This window comes from Saccopteryx leptura, chromosome 1 (genome assembly GCF_036850995.1).
Source record: "Saccopteryx leptura isolate mSacLep1 chromosome 1, mSacLep1_pri_phased_curated, whole genome shotgun sequence".
Lineage (NCBI taxonomy): Eukaryota > Metazoa > Chordata > Mammalia > Chiroptera > Emballonuridae > Saccopteryx > Saccopteryx leptura.
Window position 1 is genome coordinate 312,535,113 of NC_089503.1, and position 22,361 is coordinate 312,557,473.

Below are 22,361 nucleotides of genomic sequence, written 5' to 3' on the forward strand. Positions count from 1 at the left end.
AATGGTTAAAATATATAATATATATGGTATCCACAGAAAAGAAAAATTTTCACAGCACTCAGTCTTCGAAGGAGTCTACAGATGTTTTATTATAGCTACATGCGCCAACCTTAAATATAGGGTGAAGACTTTACCTAGGCTCAGCTACCAGACTGTTGTGGAACCTCAAACCATTTAATTTCTCAGTGCCTCTGTTCAACTAAACAATGAAAATTGGACTTGAATCACTAAACCACAGAACTAAAGGAAACATAACACCCTGGTCTGGTGCCTTAGTTGGTAGGGTATTCTTCCTACACACCGAGGTCGTGGGTCCAATCCCTGGTCAGGGCACGCAAGAGAAGCAACCAATGCCTGACCTGTGGTAACATGGTGGATAAAGTGGCAACCTGAAATGCTGAGGTCACCAGTTCAAAACCCCAGGCTTGCCCAGTCAAGGCACATAGAAGAAGCAACTACTATGAGTTGATGCTTCCTGCTACTCTCCCACCCTTCTCTCTCTCCTCTCTCTAAAATAAAAAAAATAAAATAAAAAGAGAAAAGCAACCAATAGCGCACAACTAAATGGAAAAACTAAGGAGAATGAATTATATTGCTACAGTGAGGGTCAACTAAGTTGATCCCCTTTCCCCTCTTTCACTCTCTCAAAAAATGGAAAAATAAACGTTAAACAATTAGCTCCACCCAATGCACTTTGGCAGATCACCCAACTTCTGCTTTAACACCTGCAGCAACATGGAATTCAATGATCTTGACTCTTCGTAGAAGTGATACAGTACTTTTAAGAATCTCTGGGCCCTGGCCAGTTGGCTTGGCAGTAGAGTGTCAGCCCAGCATGAGGAAGTCCCAAGTTCGATTCCCAGTCAGGGCACACAGGAGAAATGACATCTACTTCTCTACCCTTCCCACCTTTCCTCTCTCTCCCCCCCTCTCTCTTCCCCTCCCGCATCTATGGCTCAAACATTTTGAGCAAGTTGGCCCCAGGCGCTGAGGATGGTTCCATGCCCTCACCTCAGGTGCTAAAATAGCTTGGTTGCTGAGCAATGGAACAGAGGTCCCAGATCAGCAGAGCATCGCTGGGGAGGGGGCTAGCCAGGTGGATCCCAGTTACGGCACATGCAGGAGTCTGTCTCTGCCTCCCCGCCTCTCACTTAATAAAAAAACTTTAAAAAATATTTAATTTTTAAATAAAGAATCTCTGCAGATTCTTTTATGACTTAATCACAGATGTCCTCATTCCAGGTATTTTTATTATGGGCCCTAGTTCTACTTCTAAGCTTTTTTGAAGCATATGCACCTTTAAGTACTGCTTCTGGCTAAACCCAATCTGCAAAGAGAGGGTCTAGTAATTGTAAAGAGGGACAACAAGAGGGTATGATATGCCCTTAACAGGCAATTGTACACCTCCTGAGGTCTTGTTTTAATTATGAAGTTCAGCTAAAAAAATAAAATCATTTGTTCACTCTACCTTGTGAAATAAATATTATTAAACATAGGTACTTGAACTAAAAATAATAATACTGAAGGAGCAATGATTGGCATTTCGATGTCTCTTTCTGAATACTCACATAATTCTACATTCATTCATCTGACTCCACCTTCAGTCACCCATGTTCTATGCTACTGCTAAAATTAGTAATGATGATGATGATGCATGTACTATGCATGCTATTCCAAGGATGTGGCATAATTTTACTTAGCTGATCCTCACAGTAGCAACACAAAGCAAGCAACATTATTATCCCCATTTTACAATTAGTAAGCCACTAAGAAGATAAAGTAAGAGTATCGCAGTCACAGCAAACTCAAGGTCACATAACTAGCTAGTGGTAGAGGTAGGATATGAACCCAGAAAATCTAGTTCCTATGCTCTTCACTTCTTGCACTCTGCAACTGCTTGTCTATCATTCTTATAAGTTACTGTTCTCTTCAATATTAGAAAAATTACTCCACCCTCATCTTACCAAGATCAAATATCTATCCTTAGTTTAAATGCTAACCTACAACATTCAAATCACTTCAAATGACCCTAATTCAGTGTTCATGTCCACATATTAGCTGACCATGTGGAAGGCACACATACAGGAAGCATTCAGCAAATATATGTGAATTATTATCTGTTAAAAAAATTAAATCCTCAATTCTCTCATCTCCCCAAAAGTAACCTTTCCTTCCTCTGATTCTTTCCCCCTCATGTCCCAGCACTTTGTACCTTCTTCCAATATTTATGTTTCTATGCTACCCACTGTGACAGCCAGCCTCCAAGACAGCCCCTAGTGCTCCTGGTATTCACTTCCCTGTGTAAGCCCTTCCCACAACGTGTGACTAATAGAATACTGGAGAAAAGATGGTATGTTACTTCTGCAGCTAAGTCATAAAAGACAATGCAACCTGGTCTCTTGGATTATTTGCTCTGAGTGAAGCCTACCGAAGGCATTCAAGTACAAATATTGATCAACTTATGACCTCTGCAACTTACGACCATTTGACTTTACGACCACAATCACTAGCCACAACTGCTCCGTGTCTGGCAGCGCAAGCGTTGCCCAGCTGGGCGTACGACAGTGCGGACCAGCTTCCGGCAGCACTACCATCTCCGCGTGCACCATTTCAACTGTTATCCCAGACTCAGTACAGCAATTTGTGTTTTGTGTCTTGGATATTTTTCATCAAACCCCTCCCAAGATGTCTACCAAGAAGAAATTGTCTTTGCAAATATTAAACCAGTTGTACTGGTAATGCAGTGTTTTACTTAAACCTGACGAATGTAAAAATAAGAAACAAAATGGTGTACAGATGATACAAATGGCATAAAATGAACAAAGAAAATTATGATATATAATAATAATGAAAGAAAATTATGATAAAATATGACTTAAAGATTTTTATAACATCATTTCACAGTACTGTACATATAGCCTGCTCAACTTACGACCAAATCATGTTAAGACCCGTCTGAAGGAACCAATTGTGGTCGTAAGTCGAGCACTAGCTGTAGCTCTCTATAGAGGCCCACATGGAGAGCTGAGATCTCCCACCAACAGCCTGTACCAACTTGCTAGCCACTCTGGAAGATGATTCGCCATCCTTAGTCAAGTTTTCAGATGACTGTAACCCTAGATGACATATTACTGCCATCTTTTGAGACACTGAGCCTGAACCACTCAACCAAGCTACTTCCAAATATCTGACTCACAAAAAATTGTGAGAGATAATGTTAACTGCCTTAAACACTAACTTTTAGGGTAAGTTGTTACGCAATAGCTTAGCTAACATACTACTTTACAAAACTGTAAGCTCCTTGAAAGCAAAGACTGTTTTCCTTGATTCTCAAAATTCCAGTAAGACTTTAGAAATACCCTAAATTTCCTGAATTGTCAGTGGCCCATTCCCTCTGTTCAATGTTCCTTTTCTTCCTAAATGAAACCATTTATAAACTACTCCCCACATCTAATATCTATAATCGATCAAATGTCTTTCTTCCCTTTTCCCTTTCAAAGACCTTCTGAAATATAACCTTACAAAGTTTCCCTCAGCAGATGAAAATATTCCATTTAATGTCAATCAATTCTAACTATCAACCCTAGCACTCACACTCATAAATACACTGCTCACTGTAAATATATATTTTTTCATGCTCATCTTTTGTTCAACAAATATTTACTGAGCATCTTTTATGTCCCAAGAATTGCTACTGAAGATTGGAATTAAAAAAAAAAATCCTTGCCCTTGCAGAGCTTACAATCTAGTATATGCTCTTGCCATAGCGGTCTCTCTAAACATAATACAATAATCTTTGTTAATATAACTTCAAAATTATAATTTCCCTTTTGTAAAAAATAATTATTCAAATCTATATATTTTACTCCTTTCACTATTTAATTGGTCATATGTCTGATATTCTTAACTTTGTATACTTTAATATTTAAGATGCAGGCTCAAGAAAAGTCCATTTTGTAAAGTCTTCATACAGAATTTGTATGTATCAATCGGTGCCTTCCATTTTTACTGAATGTTTCCATGGGCCAGACTTTCTAAAAAATGCCACATTTATAAGCATAAAATAAATACCATTTGATAAAGATAGACTTTATTATATAAGCTTTAGCAACTTTAAATCAAATATAAGTATTTCATAGAAAGTAATTGTAATAGATGTAATAAAATGACACATAAGTTGAACTTTCTCACCTCATTCATATTTACTTCTATAAAACAGTGTTAAAAAGAAAAGAGCATATTCAAGTCCTGGCTCTGTCACTAGCCTTAGACAAATTATTTAACTATCCTGAGCCTCAGTTTCCTTATCGTAAAGTGGAGAGAAAATCTACCTCATACAGTTATTGTGAGGATTAAGTAATACATTATAAGCCTAACTTGCCCTGGCCGGTTGACTCAGTGGTAGAGTGTTGGCCCAGTGCATGGATGTCCCGGGTTCGATTTCAGGTCAGGGCACACAGGAGAAGCAACGGTCAAGTTCTCTACCCCTCCTCTACCCCACCCCCATTCTCCTCCTGCAGCCATGGGTTAATTGATTCCGGCGTATTGGCCCCAGGTACTGAGGATGGCTCTGTGGAGCCACTGCCTCAGGTGCTAAAAATAGCTCAGTTGCAAGCATGGCCCCAGATGGGCAGAGCATCGGCCCCAGACAGGGGTTACTGGGTGGATCCCAGCTGGGACGCATGCGGGAATCTATCTCCCCTCCTCTCACTTGGAAAAACAAGAATAAAAATTTTTTAAAAACCCTAACTTAATGCCTGATACATAGTTTGCATCAACAAATGTCATCTACCTTCCTCTTCCCTAGGACTTATACCTGTGGTCAGAAGAATGTTATGAAATCTTTCCAAGCTCAGTTACTTCTGTTTGGAATGGTCTTTGCCTCCTTCATCAATGAGTTAAGATTCAGCTCAAACATGATCTTCTCTTTGAAATACAAAGGAAAGCTCCCTGGACTCTCCCATACAATTCTGGGCTTATATTAAAAGTTTATTTCAGTGTGTTACAATGATCTGTCACTTTCTGCTTCTCTCATTTGACTGTGAGTTCCTCAGGAGCAGGGACCATATGTCATTTATCTTGATAACCTCAGTTTTTAGAAAAACACCTGGTATATTACAGGCATAGAACAAAAGTTTGTTGAATGAATAAATGAATGAGTGAATGAAGTCACTACTTAAGGAGTACCCATAATTCCTACTTGGTGACCCATCCAAACTGTTTTTGCCCTTTATGGACTGAAGTGCTGTTTTATATTTCTTTTGAATCCCTTCCTCATACCACTTGACAGTGTACTAAGGACATGAAAGTCTGCAATAAATACTTTTGGATTATGAGATCCATATACTCTTCCATCATACAATTTTACTCTAAATTCAAAAATTATCCAGGCCTGGCCCTGGCCGGTTGGCTCAGCGGTAGAGCGTCGGCCTGGCGTGCGGAGGACCCGGGTTCGATTCCCGGCCAGGGCACACGGGAGAGGCGCCCATTTGCTTCTCCACCCCTCCGCCCCGCTTTCCTCTCTGTCTCTCTCTTCCCCTCCCGCAGCCGGGGCTCCATTGGAGCGGAGATGGCCCCGGCGCTGGGGATGGCTCTGTGGCCTCTGCCCCAGGCGCTGGAGTGGCTCTGGTCGCAATATGGCAACGCCCAGGATGGGCGGAGCGTCGCCCCCTGGTGGGCAGAGCGTCGCCCCATGGTGGGCGTGCCGGGTGGATCCCGGTCGGGCGCATGCGGGAGTCTGTCTGACTGTCTCTCCCCGTTTCCAGCTTCAGAAAAATGAAAAAAAAAATAAAAAAATTATCCAGGCCTGACCTGTGGTGGCGCAGTGGATAAAGCGTCGACCTGGAAATGCTGAGGTCGCCGGTTCAAAACCCTGGGCTTGCCTGGTCAAGGCACATATGGGAGTTGATGCTTCCTGCTCCTCCCTCCTTTCTCTCTCTGTCTCTCTCTCCTCTCTCTCTCCTTTCTAAAAAATGAATAAAAAAAAAAATTTTTTTTAAATTATCCTAGTTTGACTAGTGGTGGCACAATGGATAGAGCGTCGACCTGGGACACTTATGCCCCAGGTTCAAAACCCGGAGGTCAGCAGCTTAAGCGCAGGCTTACCAGCTTGAGCATGGGATCAACATGATCCCATAGTCGCTGGCCTGAAGCCCAAGGTCACTGACTCAGCGGGAGCCCCCCAGTCAAGCCAAGTATGAGAAGCAATCAGTGAACAACTATAGTGCTACAATTATGAGCTGATGCTTCTCATCTCTCCCCTTTCCTCTCTTTCTAAAAAATAAAAAATAAATTAACCTAATGGATGAGACTTTTGGATGCTTTTTAAAACAGAGGTTCATAATAGTTATTAAGAACTGAAGCAAATGATAGAATTAAGGCACAGTCAGTTTTTTCTTTGCATGTGTTTCTGAAAAAAAAAAAAACAGTAATGTTTTTTTTCTAAATTGTTTCATTAAGAAACTGAGTATCGTAAGTAAAGCCCTTTGATTCACTATGAAAAATGCAAACGACATTAGGCAAAACTTAATTTAATAACTTTCAGCCAAAAGTTCCCCACCCTGCATCATGGGGCTGTGGGCCAGCTGGCTGTACCACCTCACCCCTGGGAGATGGCTGCTTTTCAACAGTAAAACTGAATCAGTGAGATTTGGAGGGGTTTCTTTGGGCTTTTATAGATTTTAAAATGCAGACTTATCGAAAATAAAAGATTATGTTTCAGGCTCTGGCTTCAGGTAGGAAAGATCTGAAAAAGATCTCAAAAACTAGCAACTTGGGGATATTTCAGACCTCTTATGGATTTAAGTGTACGGAAAAACACAGAACGCTAGGTGTAATTTCATATTACATTTAAGTGGTGTGTTTCACATTCATATATACACACACTTCATACCAAGTACAGGCTGGTAGGCAGTTAACCGTCCACCAACTGCCCTTTAGTTACAGCACATAATAGTGAGAAAAAGGAGAAATCCTGACAAAATCAAGTTGGAATGGTCCTTAAATACAAACTAGTCTACCAGTCGTTGTCTACTTATTACAACCCATGTGATAGATATTATCCCCATTTTTCAATGAGGAAACGGAGGCCGAAAACTGAACAGCTGGCAAATGGCAGGTGTGCATCCGACTGGAAAGCTCCAGCCCCACCACAGCATCAGTGCTTCCTCATGGCACCAGCCAAGGTGGGGGCCGTAATCAAAGCGCCCTGACAGACACTTTCTAAGAGAGTCAAGTTCTTCGCTGTCAAGTTTCCAACCTGCCAGAGCCCTCACACCTGGAGGCATTCGCCGCTACACAGGCATCAACAAGTCCAGGTGAGCCTCCCTTGCCTGGGAATCCTGGGGTTGCACATGGGTCCTGAAGGTTTGCACAAGATCTCGAAAAAAGCACCTGACACCCAGTACCTGCAGTCACAATACTCCCGGGGCGCAACGGAGACGGGGACCTCAGTGTCTCCCCACCGGCGCAGCCCGGCCAGGCAGCGCACAGGTGCACGGCCGCGCCCTGGTTCAGCGGCCTGGGCCTGGAGGGGCGAAGAGGAGCGGCGGGGCGCCGGAACCCGCAGGGGGCCGGGGCGTGAGGCCCCCCTGCCCGAACCCTGAGGGTGCCCGTGACCCGGCTGTGAGGAGAGAGGGTGCTCCAGTGGGGCGGGGCGCGGTGGGGGAGGGTCCCTGGCCGGACTCTCACTCACCGCCGCACTCTCCTCCTGGCCCGAGCTCTGCGTCGGTCCCCGCTCCGCTCCGGCTCTCTCTGCGCCTGTCTCCTCCCGAGGCTTAACGTCCAGCGAGGACACCAAGAGCTGCGGAGAAGTTGGCGCGAGCGAAGGGTATGTGGCGAGCGGAGCCGAAGGGGAGAAGATGGGACATTCGTTCTCGCCGCCACCGCGGACACCACAGACACGGTCACCACCGGCTCTTCTCAGCCACGGAAGCTGCGGATCCTCCCACCACACCCGCTCCCGCCTTCCACGCCGCCGCTGCAGGAGTGATAGCAGCACTGGCCAATCAGAGGCCTTGTGGAGGCCGAGCCCGGCGGGCTAAGGAAGAGCGAGGAAAGTCGGGGTACTAAAGTGATGAGGACGGCGGCGGGACTTCCTGTGATTGACGGCCCGACACATCCAGTGGGCAGCGAGGAGATGACCTCATCGCCGAGGGAAGTCTGGAACTGGCGGAGCTGGGGCGAGGAGGTGGGAGAAGATCTGCGAAGAACCAGGGGCGGAACGCGGGACCTGAAAGAAGCCGCAGCCCATTGGCGGTCCTGTCAAGGGGAAGATTGGCGGACGCGCCTGGACCTCGCAAAGTTGCCAAGGGGTCAGCACCAGCCATTCGTCTACTGCATTCACTCTCTCGTCCCCATTTGGATCCTTACAGCGGGCTAAAGGGTTCGCCTGAGGCTAGTAAGTCGATTACTTCATTTTCACATTTCCCAAAAGGACACACAATAAATTTCGCTCTGGCTTGGAACTCTAAATTCTCGTTACAGCTCTCTCCCTACTGAGGCCCGTCGCCTGAGTCAGTGTACCCTACGGTAAAAGGGAGGCTACTGACACCCTACCTACACCTCCCTTCCTGCCTGGTATGTTGAGATCATCGACAGAGAAAGTGCTTTGGGCTTAGAGAAGGAAAGGGACTGAATGAACCCAAAAGCTTGTATGAGGATACCACAGGAAGAGCATCTGTAAAGGGGAAGGCTGCACTAAATGGACTCCGATGACTCTGGAAATTCTAAAATATAAAACGCTGGTATCCTGTTCTTTCTGGCACCCACTCATGCAGCGAAGGTGGGGTAGGGGGATGAGCGCACACGCTAGTCTACTGCGTTAGGCACAGAGCCCACCCATGGACCTGGTTCATAACTTCAACAAGGAGAAAGAATGCAAGCTAACTGGAAGAAAGAAACAAGTAAAGCAAGATTCACTGTGATAAGTACCTTGGTTGAGGCAGGCTGTTAGCTCCCCCTCCCCCAGCAATGAGAAATAACTTCAATTTAGTGGGGTGGAAAAGAGGAGGAAGTGCTTTTCTAAGGTTTGCTGGGAGTGGAGTTACCAGTCAGGGGAAAGGGAGGAATAACAGAAACTAGAGGAAGAAGGGGCTAGGGCATTCTTCCAGGTTTTGGGAGGAGCTTGTGAAGGCACAAAGACTGAAAAAGGGCAACTCATTTTACATTCCAGGATCCATTTTACTAAGATCCCCTGTTCTCCCCCAAAGGTCTCCAGGGTCTGCCCATTGGCACTATTCTTCAAAGAAGGGAGGTAGAGGGTGCCTTCTTACCCCTTCCAATAGCTGCAAAAGCCGAGCTGGCCCTGGGTATTCCCAGTTATTCATCTATACGTCAGCTTCAAGTTCAGCACGAGGGGGTGGTCACAGGAGTTGGGCAGGATGCTTGTGGCCTTTTAGTCACACACCTTCCCCCAAGGCAAGAATCCTTCCACAAAAGTCCCAATAAAATTATTCAACATTATTCAGTATTTCTTTTCTTTTCTTTTTTTTTTTTCTTTTTCATTTTTCTGAAGCTGAAAACAGGGAGAGACAGTCAGACAGACTCCCGCATGCGCCCGACCGGGATCCACCCAGCACGCCCACCAGGGGGCGACGCTCTGCCGTGACCAGAGCCACTCTAGCGCCTGAGGCAGAGGCCACAGAGCCATCCCCAGCGCCCGGGCCATCTTTGCTCCAATGGAGCCTCGGCTGCGGGAGGAGAAGAGAGAGACAGAGAGGAAAGCGCGGCGGAGGGGTGGAGAAGCAAATGGGCGCTTCTCCTGTGTGCCCTGGCCGGGAATCAAACCCGGGTCCTCCGCACGCTAGGCCGACGCTCTACCGCTGAGCCAACCGGCCAGGGCATTCAGTATTTCTTGAGTAAGAGACAGAGGAGGTAAGATGAGATAGTCACTGCCCTGGAGGTGCCTTCACCAAACTGGGGGAAGTTAAGGCACATGCTGAGGTGAGTGTAATGCCAGGCCATAACCCACGTGTCATGACTAACAAGAGGGCGCAGAGGTACGGCTCAGAGAAAGTACTGCTGGTGGGGGAGATTTCCCCAAAACAAAACCCAGATAGGATCTACCTAGACATGGCCTTTGTGAAAAAGCCAAGGTAAAGAAGGAAGCACAAGCATATTTTATTAGTCAAGGGAAGAAAAATATGCCCATTCAGAGCTTCCCAGACATGGTAAACTCACCGCCTCTCAAATAGGCCTGTTCTTTTTGCGGGACAATTTAAATTGCATATATTTTGGTATACTTACATGTATATCATATATATAAAGTGTTTAGGCCTGACCTGTGGTGGCACAGTGGGATAAAGCGTCGACCTGGAACACTGAGGTTGCCGGTTCGAAACCTTGGGCTTGCCTGGTCAAGGCACATATGGGAGTTGATGCTTCCTGCTCCTCCCCTTTCTCTCTCTCTCTCCCCTCTCTCTAAAAATAAATAAATAAAATATTTTTTAAGTGTTTATATATAATTTCTTATAGATGATCTGCCTTCCACTAATCTCTGATGCTATATCCTAATGTTTTCCCCTAAAGCTTCACAGAACACATCTAATACCACTTCATCATGACAACATTCCAAATATTTGAAGATGATAATTATGCCCTCTTTCACACACCCTCTACCCATCTTTCAAATCAATAGGAATGAAGTCCCTTTTTCTTGCCACCATTCCTCAGGTGATGGCTTCCATATGCCTCACTATCATAATGACTTCATGCGATCAATCATCTTTCAGTTTGTTAGGATCTACCAGGGACATGTGTTATTTTTATCCTTCCAGCAAATGTTCCTTTTCTGCTGATAAGGGTAACCTAATTTTCTCCTTTCCACTCTGACTTTACTACTCACTTTTTCCTTTGGGGAGGACTTGGCCCAGTCTTAACCAACCAAGCATTGTTCCCTCCTCCCCATCACCAACATCTATAGTGAGTGATTTAGGGAAAGGTATGTGACCCAAAGCAGTCCAATCAGAATGAATCCTAGAACCTTTGGTGACACTACTGGGACAAAGAAGTTCTCTTTGCCCTGGGGCTGCTGAACTGTCTAGCTGTGCACCTGGAGTTTACGAGGAGAGTCATGGGAAAGAATTAGCTAAAGAATAAAGCCAAAAAAAAAAAAAAGAATAAAGCCAATACTAAGTCAAACTATCAGAGCTGAGACGCAAACAAAGGCCTCAAGAGGTAAGGACTTTGAGAACCTGAATCTAGCTATCTTCTGGCTATTTGACTTTGTAGGTGTCCTTGGTCAAAGTTCTTAGAAACAGAGACAAGCAATTCACTGAGGGAGAAAAAACCTGTAAGGGAGGAAGTCGAGCAGGCGAAGAAGGAAAGTGAAAGAGCCAAGCAAGGCTTGGCCTGATCTTACCGTGCCCTGATCCACAGTGGAGAGCTCTGGAGCACAAATCACACACACCACAGACTTATACCCCATGTGTACCCAGTAGCAGTCAGCCATTGTGAGCCATGAGGGGGTTAAGGCAGCTGCTCCCTTCAGCTGAGTGCAATTCTCTGGAATTGCAGGCACTTAGCAGCTAATACTCACAGCAGCTGGGGAATGGGTGTACTGGCCTGTTAAAGAAAACTGGGAGGGGCACCTTTTGAATCTATGGATCAGATGGGCCAATACTTTTTCTTTTCAGTTGAGTTCTTGTTCTTTGCAACCAAAATGTGAGTCCATAAAATATTCAGATGCAATCTGACCACCATAGAGTACAAGAGACCCTGGCCGACCTTGGTCTGACTCCCTACATCCATTACTATACTAGGCAATCGCATTAGCAAATTTAGGGGCTCAAACTGACTTTATAATCAATCCTTTGCACCCCTTTCCTCTAGAGCTTTTCCCCCACAAATTGATACTAAGCTAAATTCACTCTTTCATGAACTTCTATAAATTATTTAACACAAATATAAGATTTTAAGTTGAAACCTACTAATACTAGTTGTCAGTTTGTCCATTTCCATCATTTGCTGCAACTTGCTATAAACATGCTGATTTGATTCCTTCACCCATCTAACTGACCACCACTTCTAATTTTCTTGCTATTGCTGAAAGGGGCAGACCCAATGACAGAAACCTTCAGCAAACTGCTGGAGACTGATTTCCCCCTTTCCAACCTGCGAATCCACACTCCTGGAAAAATATTCCACTTGTTCTTTTCCTCTGTCCCCAGCAAATCCTGCTCTTTCCTGTTTCCTCTGATGTCTTTGTTCAGGTTGATCCCTCTGCCTAAATGTCTTTTTTATCTATTCACATCCCAGCTCATATCCCACTTCCTCCACTATTCCTCCTGCCGAAATAGATCTTTTCCTTCTCTGACAATCCATAGCGCCTACTGTACCAAACACAATACTAAGTACCCTAAACTTAGCATCTTATTTTATACTCTTGTGGAAAACCCTGAGGTGGGGGCTGTTATGATTCCCAGTTTTTAGATGAGGAAACTGAGACTTAGAAAGGTTTATTAAGTAACCCAATATCACACAGCTGAAAACTAGCAAATCCAGCCCTGGCTGGTTGGCCCAGTGGTAGAGCGTCAGCCTGGTGTGTGGATGTCCCAGGTTCAATTCCTGGGCAGGGCACACAAGAGAAGCAACCATCTGCTTCTCCACCACTCTTCTTCCCCCATGACTCAATTGGTTCGAGTTCATCGGCCCTGAGCACTGACAGGCACCAAAAATAGCTTGGTTGCAAGCATGGCCCCAGATGGGCAGAGCATCAGCCCTAGATGGGGGTTGCCAGATGGATGCCGATTGGGGCACATTCAGGAGTCTGTCTCTCTATCTCTCCTCCTATCACTTACAAAAAAAGAAAAATAAAAAACTAACAAAGCCAGAGTATAGACAGTAAAATAAGCATTCTAGTAAACATTTTTAGGCTGCAGGGGTCAGGAACCTATGGCTCGTGAGCCAGATGTGGCTCTTTTGATGGCTGTATCTGGCTCGCAGACAAATCTTTAATAAAAATAATAATAACGTTAAAAATATAAAACGTTCTCATGTATTACAATCCATTCATTTCCTACCACTCATGTTCATGGTTGCGGGTGGCTGGACCAATCACAGCTGTCCTCCAGGACAACACCAAATTTTTATTGGATAATGTGTAACGTACACAGGTCGTTGTATGGCTCTTATGGAATTACATTTTAAAATATGTGGCGTTCATGGTTCTCTTAGCCAAAAGGGTTCCCGACTCCTGAACTAGAGGAAATATAAAAAAGTGAAATAGATAATGCTTGCCGTCTACGGCCATACTACCCTGAACATGCCCGATCTCGTCTGATAATGCTTGCCCACAACCCAAAACAGGGCCCATAAATGACACAAAATATGAAAATCTGGCCCTGGCCGGTTGGCTCAGCGGTAGAGCGTCGGCCTAGCGTGCGGAGGACCCGGGTTCGATTCCCGGCCAGGGCACATAGGAGAAGCGCCCATTTGCTTCTCCACCCCTCCGCCGCGCTTTCCTCTCTGTCTCTCTCTTCCCCTCCCGCAGCCAAGGCTCCATTGGAGCAAAGATGGCCCAGGCGCTGGGGATGGCTCTGTGGCCTCTGCCTCAGGCGCTAGAGTGGCTCTGGTCGCAATATGGCGACGCCCAGGATGGGCAGAGCATCGCCCCCTGGTGGGCAGAGCGTCGCCCCCTGGTGGGCGTGCTGGGTGGATCCCGGTCGGGCGCATGCGGGAGTCTGTCTGACTGTCTCTCCCTGTTTCCAGCTTCAGAAAAATGAAAAAAAAAAAAAATATATGAAAATCTGTAAGGACAGTGGAAATGAAATAGGAGAAGGGAGATCTCATGTCTGGTGGGAAACTCAGTAAGGCCACGTGAAGGAGTTTATATTTTATAGGCAGGAATGAGGTAGGGCACTCCAAATTAGGGCACACTGTGAGTAATATGGAGGAAGGAAAACATGGGACATGTTTGAGCAAGGGAGTTGTCTGGCTTGTTTGAGAGATAAGGTTGAAAGTTTGGTTGAGGCCATGTTGTAAAAAGTAAAGAATGTCAAGGCAAAGTTGGTATTGAGCTTTTGAAAACATGATCCAAACTGTATGTTAAGAAGATTTACTGGGGGGAAGAGGAGGTAAAAGAGGGTAAAGGGGGAATAAATGGAAGGAGAATTGAGGTGGTAAACACACAATACAATATACTGATGATGTATTATACAATTGTACACCTGAAACCTATATAATTTTATTAATCAATGTCACCTCAATAAATTCAAATTAAAAAAAAAAGATTTAGGCTCTGGCCGGTTGGCTCAGAGGTAGAGCATCGGCCCAACATGTGGAAGTCCCAGGTTCAATTCCCAGCCAGGGTGCACAGAAGAAGCACCCATCTGCTTCTCCACCTTTCCCCCCCTCCTTTCTCTCTCGGTTTCTCTTCCCCTCTCATGGCCAAAGCTCCATTGAAGCAAAGTTGGCCCGGGTGCTAAGGATGGCTCCATGGCCTCCACTTCAGGTGCTAGAATGACTCTGGTTGTAACAGAGCAACACCCCAGATGGGCACCGCATTGCCCCTCGTGGGCATTCCAGGTGGATACTGGTTGGGCACAAGCGGGAGTCTGTCTCTCTGCCTCCTCGCTTCTCACTTCAGAAAAATACACACACACCCCCCCGAAAATTTACCTGGTAGTTAGTTGATTAGATAGCAGCCTGAAATGGGAGTAAGGAGATAAGTTAGGAGATCGCTACTGTTATCCATCCATAGGAAATAAGGACCTATGGTAGTTGTGGCAATAAACCTGAATTACTTTTTTTCCTTATGCTCTAGAAACACTTTGTCCCTTCCTGTCCACTAAAGATCATAACATCCTTGAAAAGTGTCAATCTTTTCGTATTTTTGTTCCCGAGGAAATGTACCGTTCTCAGGAGGTACTGCAATATTGGGTCCATGTGTGTTGTGGACAAAGCAAACTAATTTCTTCTCCTTGCTCCAAAAATCCATTTAATATGTTGTCCTCAGAGAACCTATCAGATGTTAAACTGATAAGAACGATATCTATTCTAAAACAGATATTAACTAAAAGGCTGAGAAGTGATCATTTCTTGATATATAATAATCATTCAGCACATATTTTTGGAGTTGAATTGAATGCATCATCAGGGAGATAAAAATGCTGTGACTCGTTTAAAATGGTTTTGCCTGATCTGTGGTGGCGCAGTGGATAAAGCGTCGACCTGGAAATGCTGAGGTCGCCGGTTCGAAACCCTGGGCTTGCCTGGTCAAGGGACATATGGGAGTTGATGCGTCCAGCTCCTCTCTCTGTCTCTCTCTCTCCCTCTCTCTCTCTCCTCTCTAAAATGCATAAATAAATTTAAAAAATCCTCCTATAAAATGGTTTTAACAGCCTGACCAGGTGGTGGCACAGTGGATAGAGCATCAGACTGGGATGTGGAGGACCCAGGTTTGAAACCCCAAGGTTACCAGTTTGAGCACAGGTTCATCTGGTTTGAGCAAGGCTCACCAGCTTAAACCCAAGGTCACTGGCTTGAACAAGGGTCACTCGGTGCTGTAGCCCCCCCCCCCCCCCGTCAAGGCACATATGAGAAAGCAATCACTGAGAAACTAAGGTGCCGCAACGAAGAATTGATGCTTCTCATCTCTCTCCCTTACTGTCTGTCTGTTCCTCTCTCTGTCTCTCTCTGTCTCTGTCACAAATAAATAAAATAAAATGGTTTTAACACCAGCAATAATCTTTAGTGTTACTTGATAACAAAACTAAGCTGGTTTTGGCTCTGGCTGTTTAGCTCAGTCAGAGCCACCAAAAACACAAAGATTATGGGTTCGACCCTCGGTCAAGGCACAAGCGGGAAGCAACCAATGAATTCACAACCAAGTGAAATAACAATAAATGCCTCTTTATATATATATATATATATATATATATATATACACACACACACACACATACACATATGTATACATGTATTTATGTATGTATATATATCAATAAATAATTTAAATTTAATTTTAAGTTAATTTTTAGAAAACTCAGCCTGACCTGTGGTGACGCAGTGGATAAAGCATCGACCTGGAATGCTGAGGTCTCTAGTTCAAAACCCCGGGCTTGCCTAGTCAAGGCACATATGGGAGTTAATGCTTCCTGCTCCTCCCTCCTCCTCCTCTCTCTCTCTAAAAATGAATAAATAAAATCTAAAAAAAAAGAAAACTAAGCCTGACCTGTGGTGGCACAATGGATAAAGCATTGACCTGGAACACTGAGGTCACTGGTTCAAAACCCTGGGCTTGCCCTGTTAAGGCACATATGGGAGTTGATGCTTCCTGCTCCCCCCCCCCCTTTCTCTCTCTCTCTCTTCTTTAAAATGAATAAATAAATTTTAAAAAATAATAATTTTAAAAAATCTAAGGTAGTTTTTTATTCATCAGCTATTATGTATATCATTGTCTCATTGAATTCTCCCAATGGTACTGACACTATTTCTATTTTACATATCAGAAAAACTAAGGTCAAACAAGTAGGGAGATCAATGGCCCCAGTTTGCATGGACTTTCAGTGCTAAAACCAGGACAGCCCCAGTCAAATCAAAAAAGTTGGTCACTCTATCAAGAGCCCTTTCCCCACAATACAGAAGCCAGGGTTCAACACAAGTCTGACCAAATCAAACCCCCATAAGATTTTATTTTGGCTTTCTGATCAGCCAATATAAATATCTCATTTGGGTTCTTTTGGGACAGAATCCACGTATACTCCTATATTGAATTTGGCTCATGTATTTGGATTCTACTTGAGACCGGAACGTATAGAGAGGCACAGAATCACAAAATGGATGGGTTTTTGTCAGAGAAAAGGAATCCAGACTGAGGAATGTCTTTCCCAGAGGGCACCCTTACTCAAGAGTTCTGCTATTATAACGTGTTCTTTGGCGCCCCCTCGTGGTTGAGGCATGTAACTCCTTCTTTACGTCTTAGACTAGAAGACCAGTGGTTCTCAAACTTTTTGAAGTCGGGGCGCACTTAAAATTCTACATATAATTGTAGGCGCACTATGTACAAGTTTCTAAGAAATATGTTATAATAATTAAGTCAAATATTAAAGAAAAAATATATAGAGTCCAAGTGTGCTTTTATGGTAATTAAATGAAATAAATATGACAAAATTAAATTTATTCTGACATTAAAAAACATTTTTATGTTAAATTTTTTGAGTTGTTTTTTTAGAATTTGTAAAAAAGAGGGGTTAAAAAATAAAAAAAAGACAAAAAGTTATCTTTTTATATATATAGATACATTCTTAGTAAGATTTAGTAAATTCGGCAGGTCCCGGCATGAATGTGTTAAGTTTTTTCATTCTTGTGTTTATGAGAAACATGAGCCTGATGTGTCCTAGCGATTTCTTCAATGTTTGGATATATATTTGAAAGGCAAACTCTCATTTCCTCGTCAATACATTGAAGAATTCCTCTCTTTTTACTCTTAATTGTGTTGAGTGCAGATAAACCCCCACCATACATATCATCTTAACTTTACACCAAACAAAGGATAGAAGAAACTTGCCTCCAGTCTTTCCGGGGAACATGGGGGGTAGTGTAAACAATCCAGCACCACAGCTTAACAGCCTTTTGCAACCTAATCAGGCAAGTGAGGTGGGGGGTTGGGCAAACTGTCAGCTTACAGTCAATTCCCCACACCTCTATCCCCCAAAAGTCTAAACTCCAAAAACCCTGTTGTTTTTTGGTCCCCAACAGGCATATGTTTCTCTGGAATACCATAGGGCACACCTGGAAATCTAGGATGTACCAGTGCGCTCTGGCACACACTTTGAGAACCACTGGACTAGACAATAGGCAACACACTGGGAAACTGTGAGAAGTGGAACCCAATGCAAAGTTTTTTTGTTTTTTTGTTTTTTGGTTTTTTTTGAGACAGAGAGAGAGTCAGAGAGAGGGATAGACAGGGACAGACAGGAATGGAAAGAGATGAGAAGCATCAATCATTAGTTTTTCATTGCGCGTTGCAACACCTTAGTTGTTCATTGATTGCTTTCTCATATGTGCCTTGACCGCGGGCCTTCAGCAGACCAAGTAACCTTTTGCTGGAGCCAACGACCTTGGGTTCAAGCTGGTGGGCTTTTTGCTCAAACCAGATGAGCCGGCACTCAAGCTGGCGACTTTGGGGTCTCGAACCTGGGTCCTCTGCATCCCAGTCCGACACTCTCTCCACTGCGCCACCGCCTGGTCAGGCAACGCAAAGTTCTTAAATGTCAGGAAGCATAAAGATTTTGTTTTTAATGTAAAAACCGCCAGACTATGTGGAGGCTCAGTGGATAGAGCGTCAACCTGGGACGCTGAGGACCCAGGTTTGAAACCCTGAAACCCCAAGGTCACCAGCTTGAGCACAGGCTCACCAGCTTGAGCACAGGATTACAGGCTTGAGCGTGGGTTCATAGACATGACCCCCATGGTCACTGGCTTGAGCCCAAGGTTACTGCTTGAGCAAGGAGTCACTGACTCAGCTGAAATCCCCTAGTCAAGGCACATATGAGAAGCAATCAATGAACAGCTAAGAGTGCCACAGCTATGAGTTGATACTTCTCTCTCTCTCTTCCTGTCTGTCTGTCTCTGTCTCTTACTCGCTAAAAAACAAAACAAACAAACAAATAAAAAACAAAAAGCCATGCCCAAGTAGTTCAGTTGGTTGGAGCGTTGTCCCAGTGTGCCAAGAAATCTAATGAACAGCCTGACCAGGCGGTGGCGCAGTGGATAGAGTGTTGGACTGGGGTGCCGAGGACCCAGGTTCGAGACCCCGAGGTCGCCAGCTGGAGCGCGGGCTCATCTGGCTTGAGCAAAATAAAAAATGCTCACCAGCTTAGACCCAAGGTCACTGGCTCAAGCAAGGGGTTGGTTACAAGCAAGGTCCGAGGTCAAGGCACATTTGAGAAAGCAATCAATGAACAACTAGTGTTGCAACGAAAAACTGATGATTGATGCTTCTCATCTCTCTCCGTTCCTGTCTGTCTGTCCCTATCTATCCCTCTCTCTCTCTCTCTCTCTCTCTCTCTCTCTGTCCCTGTAAAGAAAAAAAAAAAAGAAATCTAATGAACAAATTGAACTGAAGAACAACACAGATACAGAGACATGGATATATGGAACAGACTCACAGCTGTCATAGAGAAGATGGGTTGGAGACTGGATGGTAGGTGAAGAGATTAAGCAAAAAAAACACCCCACATATATATAATACATAGATCCAGACAACAATTTGGTGATAGCCAGGGGGAGAGGGAGGGTAGGTGGAGGTGGGCAAAGGGGAAAGAAACTGAGACAAATAAAACTTTGCCTGGGGTGATGGGTACATGCTACAGTGGGTCATGGCACAGTGGCTAGAGCATCAAACTGGGACACAGAGGACCCAAGTTCAAAACCCCGAGGTCACCAGCTTCAGCATGGGGTCGCTGGCTTGAACATGGGATCACAGACATGACCCCATGGTTGCTGGCTTGAAGCCCAAGGTCGCTGGCTTGAGCAAGGGGTCACTGGCTCAGCTGAAGTCCCCTGGTCAAGGCACATATGAGAAAGCAATCAATAAACAACTAAGGAGCCACAACAAAGAGTTGATGCTTCTCATCTCTCTCCCTTCCTGTCTGTCTGTCCCTATCTGTCTCTCTTGCTAAAAAAAAAAAAAAAAAAAGAAATAATCAGTGACAGCATGAATACAGCTAGTGCTTGACTTATGACCACGATTGGTTCTGACAGACCGGTTGTAACACGATTTGATCGTAAGTTGAGTAGGCTATATGTACAGTACTGTGAAATGATGTTATAAAAATCTTTAAGTCATATTTTATCATAATTTTCTTTCATTATTGTTATATATCATAATTTTCTTTGTTCATTTTATGCCATTTGTATCATCTGTACACCATTTTGTTTCTTATTTTTACATTCGTTAGGTTTAAGTAAAACACTGCATTACCAGTACAACTGGTTTAATATTTGCAAAGACAATTTCCTCTTGGTAGACATCTTGGGAGGGGTTTGATGAAAAATATCCAAGACACAAAACACAAATTGCTGTACCGAGTCTGGGATAACAGTTGAAATGGTGCACGCGGAAATGGTAGTGCTTCCGGAAGCTGGTCCGCACTGTCGTACACCCAGCTGGGCAACGCTTGCGCTACCAGACATGGAGCAGTCGTGGCTAGCGATGGTGGTCGTAAAGTCGATGGTCGTAAGTTGCATAGGTTGTAAGTCGATCAATATTTGTAAGTGTAACAACAAATCAATGTTTCTCTCTCTTCCCTCCCCTCTCTCTAAAAATCTATTTTTAAAAAAATATTTTTAATGTCTGACCTGTGGTGGCACAGTTGATAAAGCATTGATCTGGGAATGCTGAGGTTGCCAGTTCAAAACCCCGGGCTTGCCTGGTCAAGACACATATGGGAGTTGATGCTTCCTGAGCTCCTTCCTTCTCTCTCTCTCTCCTCTCTCTCTAAAAAGAAAAAATCTAAAAAATAAAGTCAACCAATGAATGCATGAATGGGTGAAGCAACAAAAATTAATGTTTCTTTCTCTCTCAAACTAGTTAATTAAAACTAGAATACTTTTTATCTTACATAAAAGCTGGTCAGGCTGTCATAATCCAGGGTAAGAACAATCAAACACAGTTTATGTGGACGTCACCCCCTCCCACACACAAACACACACAATATCAAGATGTGTACATTTCAAAGCAGTATTTCAAAAAGTCAAGATTAATGCCCCCCCTAAACCTTATGATGAGCAATATATCAAAATTTAAAATACAGACAGATGGGATCTGACCCTGCACTTGCCCTACCATGTCTCACTTGCTTCTCCCTATCCCATGAACACTAACTGGCACAGCAGCCAGGTGGAGGACTGCAGAAGGTGGCAGCTCAAGCCTCACCGTGGGAAAATGGAAGTGAGGCTTTTCAGACTTTTGCACCAAACAACCTTCCTAGAAGAGAGAGCATCCCCTGCTTGAGTAACCAGAGGCCTACACTAGGCAAGAAATTTCCTTAAGGCTCTTGTTTAGGCATATTTTGAATATAACTTCATAATATATCTATTTTCGGTTTTGTTCTATTATCTATTATTAAAGTATATATACTTCAGAAGTGTACAGAAAAGTGCACTTACCATAAGTGTACAGCTTAAAGAATTTTCACAAATGGAACACACATGTTAACCAGCACCCAGATCAAGAAAGAGAACAGCACAAGAACCCCGGAAGTCCCTCTTATGCCCCCTTCCATTCACTACCACCCCAAGGTACCTCCAAATTGATATGTGATAGCAGAGATTAGTTTTGCTCAAAACTGTGTTGGTGAGATTAAGTAATATATATATATAATTTTGTATTCATTTTAGAGAGGGGAGAAAGAGAAAGAGAGAAGGGAGGGAGCAGGAAGCATCAACTCCCATATGTGCCTTTACCAGGCAGGCCTAGGGTTTCAAACCAGCAACCTCAGCATTCCAGGTCGATGCTTTATCCACTGCGCCACCATAGGTCAAGCCTAGGCCATATTTTTGTGTGTAGTTATAGTCTGTTCATTCTCATTTTATCCCCTGCCTTTCTGTGCTGCTGTCCCACCCATTCATTCTGAAGTAATTATTTTTTCTTGCCTGAATGGACAGGGATACTCAATGCCGCACTCCCCCCCCCCCCCATCTTAGAAAGTACAGTGTGGAAAAAATCAGCAGCAGTAAAAAAGCTGATTAGACTTAACCTAAATGATTATATTACACTAATAGTTACCAGCTCCTTGCAGGTGAATTGGATGTGAGGGCGATCTGGCTGCGACATCTGTCACCCCATTGATCGCCAGGGTTGATTCGGCAGGTGAACAAAATATGACTCGTGGCCCTGGCCGGTTGGCTCAGCGGTAGAGCGTCAGCCTAGCGTGCGGAGGACCCGGGTTCGATTCCCGGCCAGGGCACACAGGAGAAGCGCCTATTTGCTTCTCCACCCCTCCGCCGCACTTTCCTCTCTGTCTCTCTCTTCCCCTCCCGCAGCCAAGGCTCCATTGGAGCAAAGATGGCCCGGGCGCTGGGGATGGCTCTGTGGCCTCTGCCCCAGGCGCTAGAGTGGCTCTGGTTGCAACATGGCGACGCCCAGGATGGGCAGAGCATCGCCCCCTGGTGGGCAGAGCATCGCCCCTGGTGGGCGTGCCGGGTGGATCCCAGTCGGGCGCATGCGGGAGTCTGTCTGACTGTCTCTCCCTGTTTCCAGCTTCAGAAAAATGAAAAAAAAAAAAATATGACTCGTGAAGCAGGAATAAAACAGACACTTCACAAGAAACACAACAAAGGGAGGTGGGCAACTGGGTGGTGGAAAGACAGGCATCGTCTCAAGGCCTGGCAACCTTAGGTAATTTACTGAGTGCCCC

At 44.5% G+C, this 22,361-nt stretch overlaps 1 long non-coding RNA gene and 1 other non-coding gene across 2 annotated transcripts in view; both read right to left on the reverse strand.

Moving 5' to 3' along the window:
* The window catches only part of LOC136387272 (uncharacterized), an 85,602-nt gene extending 77,818 nt beyond the window's left edge, over nucleotides 1–7,784 (reverse strand). Inside the window, exon 1 of the long non-coding RNA XR_010748100.1 lies at nucleotides 7,694–7,784. This is a non-coding gene — a long non-coding RNA (uncharacterized lncRNA). The remainder of the gene's footprint in view (nucleotides 1–7,693) is intronic.
* Nucleotides 7,785–14,839: 7,055 nt separating this feature from the next.
* On the reverse strand, nucleotides 14,840–15,030 carry LOC136390067 (U2 spliceosomal RNA). Its single transcript, XR_010748578.1, has one exon. It is a non-coding gene; the product is annotated as a U2 spliceosomal RNA (small nuclear RNA).
* Nucleotides 15,031–22,361: the final 7,331 nt, after the last annotated feature.